General features: G+C 44.8%; 1 pseudogene; it reads left to right on the top strand.

Annotated features, from left to right (window-relative positions):
• Window positions 1-1,746: 1,746 nt before the first annotated feature.
• LOC125748839 (trypsin-like) lies at window positions 1,747-5,097 on the top strand (annotated as a pseudogene).
• Window positions 5,098-10,979: the final 5,882 nt, after the last annotated feature.

Raw genomic sequence — 10,979 nt, 5'->3', positions numbered from 1 at the left:
CCCTCGTTAGACGCGCTACACGTTCCTCCATTCTCCGGTCTTCTGGGGGTGTCGGTCTCTCCAACACCCTTATAAAGAGACCCTGGAGGGCGAAAAACTGGTCGACCAGGGTAGCCGTCTTCCCTGGGAGAGGTGTGGTGAACGTCTCCGGAGTGGCTGCCGCTGGACGCGGGGCAGGAACATCCGGCGCGGGTGAGGACGGCGTGGCCCTAGATGGCACGCGGGGCACACGCAAGATGGCGTCTCTCCCTGTCCGGATCCCTCCCCAATTATCCAGTCTTTCCGGCCGGTAATAGTAACGCTCAAGGGGCGGTAGGAGGACGGGGTTTCCCGGCTCCGAGTTCGCGAGCGGGGGGGGGTTCCTCCTCCTCGTTCTCGGACGGGAGCCACAGCCTGGCTAACGCGCAGGCTCCGAGACGAATCTCCATCTCCTCTGGGCTCCGTTTTGCTCGCTTGCTCTTCTTTTTGTGGTCTGTCATTCTGTCACGCTTCGTGATCACGGGCGAGGCGACCGGGCAGGAAGCAGGCGGACAGGCGGAAGTCGGGGTAAACAGGGATTTATTTTAAAGAGCAGGACAGAACAGGATCACGAACATCTACTAACATCAATGACAGACGAGGACCACGGCTAAGACCAGGACTTAAAACAGGACAAGACTAATCAAAGTAATCAGACACAGCAGGAGACGATCAGGGAAGTACACGTGGGTAAGCAGGGGGCGTGGTACACACGAGGAGCGGACGAGCCGGGCATGACAAATATTAACCCATAAATATTTTTTTTATAATTACTAAAGTATTATATATATATTATTATTATATGTCAGGACATGAAAAGCTGCAGCCTCTTGCTCAAAGAGCCGCGAGTTTCCCATCCCTGCACTAGACAAATAGTTTTTGGATTTTTATTTACGGGTTACCTACAAATTCATGCCAATTGACCTACTGCTTTTAGTTTTTTTTGTTCTTATTTTAATTTATTATTGGCCATGTTAAGAACTGTAACTGCAAGTATCATTTTATTTCTGTACTGGATGCATACCCAGATTTCCTCTTGTGGAAAGTCAATCTTTTTCTGTTCTTATTCTCATGCACTGTTTCATAGACATACCAAAAAAGAAATAGTACAAAGATTAAAGGCTACCAACTTCCCTCTCGTAGTATTTCTGAGTGTGTGTGTGTGCGTGTGGGGTCCAGGTATACATTACTTAGTGGGGACCAGATGTCCTAGTAATGTGATAAAAACCTGTTATTTTGATAATGTGGGAACCATTTGGGAATGGTGGGAACCATTCAATTTTATAAAAATCTGTGACTGCAATCATAAAACTAAAAATGCCCAAAGTCTTTTATTTTGTTTGGTTACTTATGGTTAAGGTTAGGGCTGGATAGGGGTTATGGTTGTCATTGTTGGGATTAGAGTTTTGGCCATAGCAATGAATGGATGGTCCTTTTAAAGATATGAATACAGATCTGAGTGTTTGTGTGTGTATGTGTGTGTGTCTGTGTGTGTGTTTACTGTGTAGGGAAAACCTCCATCTTCTCGCCTAGCTATCTTTCTGTGGGTGTATGTCCTTGTGTAACATATGGCACCAGCCCCCATACTGTGGAGGCTTTTAGGAACAGGTATGGCTCATCAGAAGCCAAGTAGGTTAGAAAACCTACTGGACGGTAGACCTCCATAACTGGAGTTGGAGACCCCTGATATAGAGCTATGTGTGCTGCAGTCGGCATTCACCGGACACCATGAGACTGCTGGTGTTGTTTGTGTGTGTGGGAGCTACTGGTAACAGAAATGCTTATAGACCAGAATAATAACATATCGCTCAAGCTGCTGCAGGTTGTTTAGTTGAAGGGGATCATGCTGATTCATTAGACTGTGCTGTGTCCACTGTGAATCACTTAAATGCTTATTACAGTAATAAGGCAGCATGCACTAGCCATAATGATAAATTCATGCTTAAATGATAATGTTTTTGTGATACATTTTGATCATTATGGAGACTGGCAGCTCTGCGTTCCCACTCATGCAGTGTCTCATGTTTCAGGGGCGGTGCCTCGAAAGGATGGCAGGATCATCGGGGGGTAGAAGTGCACTAATTCCAGGACTTGGATGGCCTCACTGAACTATGGCTACACTTCTGTGGGGCGGTGCTCATAAATGATCAGTGGCTGCTCTCTGTCGCCCACTGCTGGTACAAGTTGAAAATGGAATTTGTTCTGTTTAGATGTTCAGATTTGTTTTTGGTCATTGCCGCTGTTAGGTATTATATAGCTGCATCTTCATTCATAAAGTTTTCTGATATATAGATGATATATTTTGTAGATAGAGATTGGTGAATCACAGGCATGTACTGCAGCTCACTCTTGTCACTTTATTTCATGTGCAATAACGCTGTCTTCCCCCCATCTCAGTATTTCTTTATTCTATATTGCTGAGAGACTTGTTGATTCTTGCTAATCACATTTCATTGTAATGTTGACCCTGTGCTAACTTGCATGACAAATTAAACTAAACTAAAGTAATTGTAAGTATAGCATTGAAATGACTGTATACTGAAAGTGTAATAAAACTCTAGCTTTTAAAAAGCTAATGAAACGTCTGTACCCCACACTCTGACTCATTTCAGCCCTTATGCCATGCAAATCATGCTCAGAGAGCATGACCCGTGAGTATTTGAGGGCACCGAGCAGCTCATGAAGACCGACACCATCATCTGGCACCCAAGACGAGCACATTCGACGCCAACCCTCGCTCTTGCACTGCACAGTCGTCCACTCCACTGCGAATCACTAATGTTAACTGTAAATTCTCTGATCCCCTTGTCAACCAATGGTCTACTCCAGCTATGACTACCAGACTCTGGACTACGATATCATGATGAACAAACTGTTTCATCCAGCAACCATCACTGATTCTGTGATGCCCATTTCACTTCTGGTGGGCTGCTCGTTTGCAGGTGCAATGTGATCTGTATCGGGGTGGGGGACAACAATTCAGAGGCCGGTGAGCAAGCGGAGCACTCAACCCCCAGTGTCTCACTCTTTCCTGTAGTGCTTTTGTTGTGAAGTGGTTCTATTTACATTTATGTACAGAGATTCACTATTTTCCTTAGAATTTTTGTTGTGAAGTTAATCCATTTACATTTATACACAAGAGATTCACTCCTTCCCTTAGTGCTTTTATTGTGAAGTAGTCCTATTTACATATATGTACCAAGATTCACTCTTTCCCTTAGTGATGCCATGTACATTTGTGCTTTGTTGTGACAGCGGTTGTATTGTGTTTCAGAGGCAGGCTGTTTCTTTAACCAACAAAAAAAGAGCTTTTCAAGCCCCCCCCCTCCCCAAAAAAAAAAAAAAACATAAAATAAAAAAATAAACAAATACTGAAGTTCCAAAAATGTTCCCCAGCTGATTTGGTACTTTAGGTGCTGGAACATTTGGTACTGGTACTCAAAAATGTGTTAGCTTAGCCATTTCAAAATCTCTCCTAAAGTCAATCCAGTATTTGAAGTAACCATTCAATAAACTTATGGATTTGTTGACTGAACTACTAATGTATCATGTTTGATTAATCAGTACCTCATTAATGTGTTTAACTAAGTAAATTAGTTACGTAAGAGGGCTAATGGTGAAATTTTACGAGCACATGGAATGGCTGAGGTGTCCCAGAGGAGAGGGTTAGGAATTGAAATGTTCATCTAGCTATCCAACTAGATATCAGTCACTTGTCAAAATGTGTTTCAGTCTGAGCAAGTACATACTTTTTGCATAGATAAATAGCTATATACATAATTTTCTTTGTCTATTTAAGAGTCTAAAGTAATTAGTGCCTGAACTGTCTTCTGGGGCCGTGTTGGCATCCTCTCACATCTAATTTCCTGTGTCTTTCCCAGTCACTAGCCTGCAATGCCTGGATCTGCCAATTGTGGATAATAAGGACTGCCAGAATTCGTAACCAGGCATGATCACCCGCAATATGCTTTGTGCCGGGTTCATGGATGGGGGCCGAGATGCCTGCAGCGTATGTAGGGACCCCCTCAAACCCCATGCCAGTCAGCAGTGCTGAACACTATTTTTGACCCCCTCAAACCCCATGCCAGTCAGCAGTGCTGAACACTATTTTTGACCCCCTCAAACCCCATGCCAGTCAGTAGTGCTGACACCTATCTCAGGACCCCCTCAAAACCCATCCCAGTCAGCAGTGCTGAGGCCTATCTCAGGACCCCTTCAAACCCCACGCCAGTCAGCAGTGCTGAGGCCTATCTCAGGACCTCCTCAAACCCCATCCCAGTCAGCAGTGCTGAGGCCTATCTCAGGACCCCCTCAAACCCCATCCCAGTTAGCAGTGCTGAGGCCTATCTCAGGACCCCTTCAAACCCCATCCCAGTCAGTAGTGCTGAGGCCTATCTCAGGACCCCCTCAAAGCCCATGCCAGTCAGCAGTGCTGAGGCCTATCTCAGGACCCCCTCAAAACCCATCCCAGTCAGCAGTGCTATCTCAGGACCCCTTCAAACCCCATCCCAGTCAGCAGTGCTGAGGCCTATCTCAGGACCCCTTCAAACCCCATCCCAGTCAGCAGTGCTGAGGCCTATCTCAGGACCCCTTCAAACCCCATCCCAGTCAGCAGTGCTGAGGCCTATCTCAGGACCCCCTCAAACCCCATCCCAGTCAGCAGTGCTGAGGCCTATCTCAGGACCCCTTCAAACCCCACGCCAGTCAGCAATGCTAAGGACTATGTCAGGACCCCCTCAAACCGCATATCAGTCAGCAGTGCTGAGCAAACCCCAAGCTCCACAGGTGGTGGACTTCATGGGAAATGTAGTCACTCATTTCATGAGCACACACACAAGGTCAGGACTCACAATGCTCTTGTCACTTGGGCTGAAACTCTCATTGTCCCTCTCCTCTGGTCCTTTTCCTGTCTCCCTCTCTCCATTTCAGGGTGACTCAGGCAGTTCCCTGGTGTGCTTTGGGGAAGTACACGGGCTGATCTCCTGGGGTCAGGGATGTGCTCAGCTGGGTCATCCTGGAGTTTACACCAAGGTGTGTGAGTTCCTAAACTGGATCAAGAACACCATGGAGGGCAACTGACACACCCCTGTCAGCTTTCCTCCCATGTTTCTCCCAGTTGGTTGACTTGGCCTCTTTTCCTACTAGCTATTGGGTCCATAGTATCACAATTTTACCCTATGTGTCTGTAGTGCTAATAGCATCACAGTTTATCCTTTGTGTCAGTGTAGTGCTCATTAAATACAATAAATTTGTTACCCACCCTATCATTGTAAACCTCAGGATCTCAGCTGGTGACCTCCCCAGGCTGACGCATGGTCCAGTTCCACACTCCGGAAATGCCCATCTACCTGCTGCAGTCAGGTGTCACTTGAGCGTCTCCTTAGCCTCTTGAGTCCTCAACAATGAGGATCCTGTGAGTTGGATCACTTTTGGGAAAATGTGCTACATGTCCGTAGTGCTGTAACTGATGTTCCCTAACTGTGCAGGTAAAGTGCCTCATTCGGGACTTCCTGAGCAACCACTTGTTCGACACAGAGTCAAGCTAACAGTACCCATGGATTCTCTGAAGAGACACGGTACCGAATGAGTCCAGTCTTTATTTTAGTTCACTGGATAGCATCCACTTCTCACAGGAAGACTTGAACCTGAAGGACGACTTGATTCTGTGAAATCTCAGAATGTCACACAGGGCAGCTCAGTCAACTTAGTTGAACACTTCATAAAATATATTCGAATATACCGATATTCATGTTTGCAAGAACATTCAGTGCCAGGATGCGGATGATGGTAGAAAACCAGAATGCTTTGGTCGCTGGAAAGCAAGCAGGTGATCATGGATTCTGTTGAGGATGGCCTTAGCAAGGACATTACCTGGGACTGAGGGCAGTATCTCCCTGTAGTTGCCACAGTCAGGCATTTCACCCTTCCCATTTCAGATAATGACAACAATGCTTGCGATGTAAGAAGGATGCCAGAAGTACACCCTGGATACCACAGATCCCTGTGGCCTTCCCTACCACCAGCTGGTTCACCGCCTGTGCATTCTCAGTAAGATTGTGTGGTTCACTGCTCATCAGAGGTTCAGCCTCAAGAAGCATGCACCCAAAGATATCCAACATCCTAGCTGAGGGATCAGCTTTAAAAAGCAGCTCAAAGTTGCTGGCCTAGCAGGTCACAATCGTGGTGTCACCCATAAGGAGCGTTCCATCACCTGGACCAGCTGCAATGTCTGAGGAATAGATTCCGATCTGTGTAGTGCTTTGATTCCTCTGTAAGTAGGATATGGGTCGCTATACCATAGATGGTGTCACTTGCTCAGAGTTTCCACTAACAAACACCTCCTTATCTACCCTCTGAGCTCTCGCAGCCATCCTTCTCATTTCCCCGTACAGCTTGGAGTTGCCATCAAGCCATGCGTGACTCTCGATAATATCCAGGGTGCCCTATGAGATGCACCTGCACCTCAATTCTGGAAACATCAGTAACACCAAAGCAACCCTCAGCAACTTTCAGGTCTTATCACAGAAGGTCTTACACCTCACATTAGGATCAGCAGTGACACCCAAGTCTGTAAGTTCCTTACACAAACTACATGCAAATTCATTAAAAACAGCTTGATCTTGGAGTCTGGCCAGGTCCAGCCTCATTCTCCTGGTAGGTTGAGTCTCATAATATGCTTGTTGTAAGGAGTGATATCAGACATCATCAAGAGAAGCCGATCTGCCACTGCAACAACTACTCCAAGTATGGCAGCCATCAGAGTGACCAGACCAATAATAGCTCTACCCACCTACAGAGGTCTGCATACTTCTGAGAGTTCCGCCAGTAAAGTTTTCCACAAGTTTTCAGAGCTCCTCTAACCACAGAGGAAGATGGTTATGATGCCAGAAAGACGAACAACAACAAATTTATTTTTGTATAGCACATTATCACAACATTTCATTGTCTCAAAGCATTTTACAGCATCCTCACCCAAAGCCCCCAGTGAGTAAGCCATAGGCGACAGTGGCAAGGAAAAACTCCCAAGAAGGAAGAAACCTTGGGAGGGACCAGACTAAAAGGGGGAGCCCATCCTCCAGGGGCCGGCAGGGAGAGTCAAATAGGAGAGATGGTTAAGTGCCAAGTCACACTGTCCAAATCATAAGATTTGAGAAATAACTGGGGAGCAGGGAGGTGATGACAAGCTGGTGCCGAGTCTCCTTCCAATCGCCAGGCAACCAGAGGTAAGGCAGTGGGTCATACATGAAAGATGACACAGGCAGAATGACGAGCTGGATGCAGGGACGTTACTGGTAGTGGCGACGTCACATGTAACTGGGTGTGCTGGACATCTTGATAGATTGAGGTCTCCAGGCAGCACCCCCCAGGAGGAGAAGGGGAAAAAAATGTGCAATTAGTCAAAGTAGGGAGAGTATAGGCAGTGCTAACAGCTAGGTGAGTGCAATATGAAGTGCAATGTGCAAGCTCCGGCAGATATGGCTATGGCAGCATAAGTAGCAGGGAGAGGCAAGTGGGAATGCAGGCATGGGGAGTCCCTGAAATGTCAGCACTCCAATTCCACAAGGGATTGTGAAGCTAGAGTGACAGCACTGACAGTTCAGTTTGTCCAAAGCCAATGGCACCGATCCCCACCCAGCTCTACACCTCACACTACAGGTCTGACTGGGAGTGAGCGGTTAGCTAGAGCTAGAACTAGTGTCATTATAGGCTAAACTAAACAGGTGTATTTTTAGTCTAGACTTGAATATTGAGAGTGAGCCTGAAACCCACACATCCAGTGGAATACCATTCCACAGCTGAGGAGCTTTATAGGAGAAAGCTCTGCAGCCTGCCATAGCTCTTTCTACCCTAGGTACTAACAGATATCCCGTGCCTTGAGAACGAAGCAAGCATAGAGGGTTGTATGTGGTCAGCTGATCACTAAGGTAATTCTGGTGCAAGACCATTCATTGCTTTATAGGTTAACAGCAGTATTTTATAGTCAATCCAAGACTTAACTGGTAGCCAATGAAGGGAGGATAAGACCAGTGTAATGCGATCAATTTTTTTAGTGTTTGTTAGAATGCTTCATTCTGGAACTTACAAAGGCATGTATTAATTTTTCTGCATCATGGAGTGAGAGCATCTTACGAAGCTTGGTTATGTTCCGTAGATGATAAAAGGCAGTTCTAGTAATACTTCTTATGTGTGCATCAGAACATAGATCTGAATCAACAAGAATGCCAAGATTTCTAACCACCGTGTTAGGTTGTATAGGAAGGCTACCAGTGTTGAGGTGGTGAAACTTATTTCTTGCAGCCTTGGGACCAATTACCAGTACTTATGTTTTTCTGTGTTTAACATAAGGAAATATTTTGCCATCCAGCACCGGATATCTAATAGACAGTCTTCTAACCGAGATAGTAGTGATGTATCATCAGGGTTAACAGATACGTACAAGTGTGTGTCATCTGCATAACAATGAAACCCAACACCATGATTTCTAATAATGTTACCAAGAGGCAGCATGTATAGGGTAAACAGTAGTGGCCCAGGACTGATCCCTGTGGGACACCATGTTTAATTTTGGTGGCTTTGGATGATTCATTGTGATACTGATAGCGATCAGTTAAATATGAGCGGAACCAAGAAAGTGCCGTCCCCATAATTCCAACTACACCTTCTACGGTCCAAGAGGGTATTATTGTCCACAGTATCGAATGCTGCAGTTAAATCTAGCAATACCAACAGAGATATACAGCCACAGTCAGAAGCCACAAGTAAATCATTCATTACTTTGACTAGAGCAGTTTCTGTGCTATGGTTTGGTCTTAAGTCAGACTGATATAATTCATCCATCTATTTTCCAAACCACTTATCCTACTGGGTCGCGGGGGGTCCAGAGCCTATTCCGGAAGCAATGGGCACAAGGCAGGGAACAACCCAGGATGGGGGGCCAACCCATCTCAGGGCACACTCACACACACCATTCACACACACATAAATTACCTATGGGTAATTTAGCAAGTTCAATTAGCCTCAGCATGTTTTTGGACTGTGGGGGGAAACCGGAGGAAACCCCACGACGACATGGGGAGAACATGCAAACTCCACACACATGTAACCCAGGCGGAGACTCGAACCTGGGTCCGAGAGGTGTGAGGCAACAGTGCTAACCACTGCACCACCATGCCGCCCCGATATAATTCATTGATATTATTTTTTGTAATAAAGAAGACAACTGACGAACTACAACCTTTTCCATAATCTTTGAAATGAAAGGAAGATTTGAGATAGGTCTATAGTTTCCTAAAATACTAGGTTCAAGATTTGGTTTCTTTAGGATGAGTCTAATAGCAGCCATTTTAAAAGGCTTTGAAACATATCCAAGCCAAGAGATGAGTTTAATACATTTAACAGAGAAGTGCTAATCTGCGGTGCAATTTCCTTGAAGACTTTTGTAGGAATTCGGTCTACGAGGCTAGTAGAGGATTTTCAGGAGAAAATTAAGCTCAAAAGTTCTGAGTGTTTTATAGGAATGAAAGATTCAACGATCCCATTATTGGTAGGCATAAGACTAGCAGGAGGCTGGCAGCTGTAAGTAGCTAAGGACGTGAATTGGATGGTCTGTCTAATCTTAGTTATTTTACCATTCAAAAATGTAATAAAGTCATCGCTCTTAAGACCTTGCAGGACTTGTGAGTTTAATGAAGAATTCTGTGTTATCCTAGCCACGGATTCAAATAGGAATTTAGGATTGGTTTTGTTCACTTCTATTAATCTGGAAACATACACAGATCTAGCAGTCACTAGTGCTTGTTTATTTAGAGATGCTCTCTTTCCATGCAGATTTGAAAACTTCTAGTTTAGTTGAGCGCCATTTGTGCTCTAGCTTGTGTGATACCTGTTTCAGTTCACGTGTATGATCAGAATACCAGGGGTCAGGTTTCTTATCTCTATGCTTTATCTTCTTAAGTGGAGCTACAAGATCTAGTGTGCTACGAAGGGATTTTTCCATGTTTGCAGTTGCCTGTTCAAATTCATTTGCATAGGATGCTTCAGATGTAAGGTTGAAGGACTGTGGAAGTTGTTTCATAAATGTTGTTGTACTTAGAGAGGCAATGGAACATCTGATTATGTACTTTGGAGCTGTGGTCAACGGGAGGCTATACTGGATTTCAAATGTTAACAAGTAATGATCTGAGAGCAGAGGACTCTGTGGCATATAATAGATACATGTTCCACCAGGATTCCATGACTAATAATCAAATCAAGGGTATGGTTACAGACATGAGTAGGCCCGACTACATTCTGGTATACACGTACAGACTCAAGAATAGCTGCAAATGCTATTTTTAAAGGATCACTATCTTTCTCCCTGTGAATGTTAAAATCACCCACAATAACGGCTTTGTCAGTACTGACCACCAGGTTTGTTAAAAAATCAGCAAACTCCTTAAGAAAATTGCTGTATGGCCCAGGTGGTCTATACACAATAACAATGGTGATTTGGGGTGAAGAACTACAAAGAGATGAGCCAGCAAGGCTAAGAACAAGAGTTTCAAATGTGGTGAAACTCAAACCATATTTCTCAGACACTCCTACAGGGAGTGCAGAATTATTAGGCAAATGAGTATTTTGTCCACATCATCCTCTTTATGCATGTTGTCTTACTCCAAGCTGTGTAGGCTCGAAAGCCTACTACCAATTAAGCATATTAGGTGATGTGCATCTCTGTAATGAGAAGGGGTGTGGTCTAATGACATCAACACCCTATATCAGGTGTGCATAATTATTAGGCAACTTCCTTTCCTTTGGAAAAATGGGTCAAAAGAAGGACTTGACAGGATCAGAAAAGTCAAAAATACTGAGATATCTTGCAGAGGGATGCAGCACTCTTAAAATTGCAAAGCTTCTGAAGCGTGATCATCGAACAATCAAGCGTTTCATTCAAAATAGTCAACAGGGTCGCAAGAAGCGTG

Source organism: Brienomyrus brachyistius, chromosome 9 (genome assembly GCF_023856365.1).
Source record: "Brienomyrus brachyistius isolate T26 chromosome 9, BBRACH_0.4, whole genome shotgun sequence".
Lineage (NCBI taxonomy): Eukaryota > Metazoa > Chordata > Actinopteri > Osteoglossiformes > Mormyridae > Brienomyrus > Brienomyrus brachyistius.
Note: the sequence above shows the minus strand (reverse complement) of the source record. Positions and strands in the feature narration are given on the sequence as shown.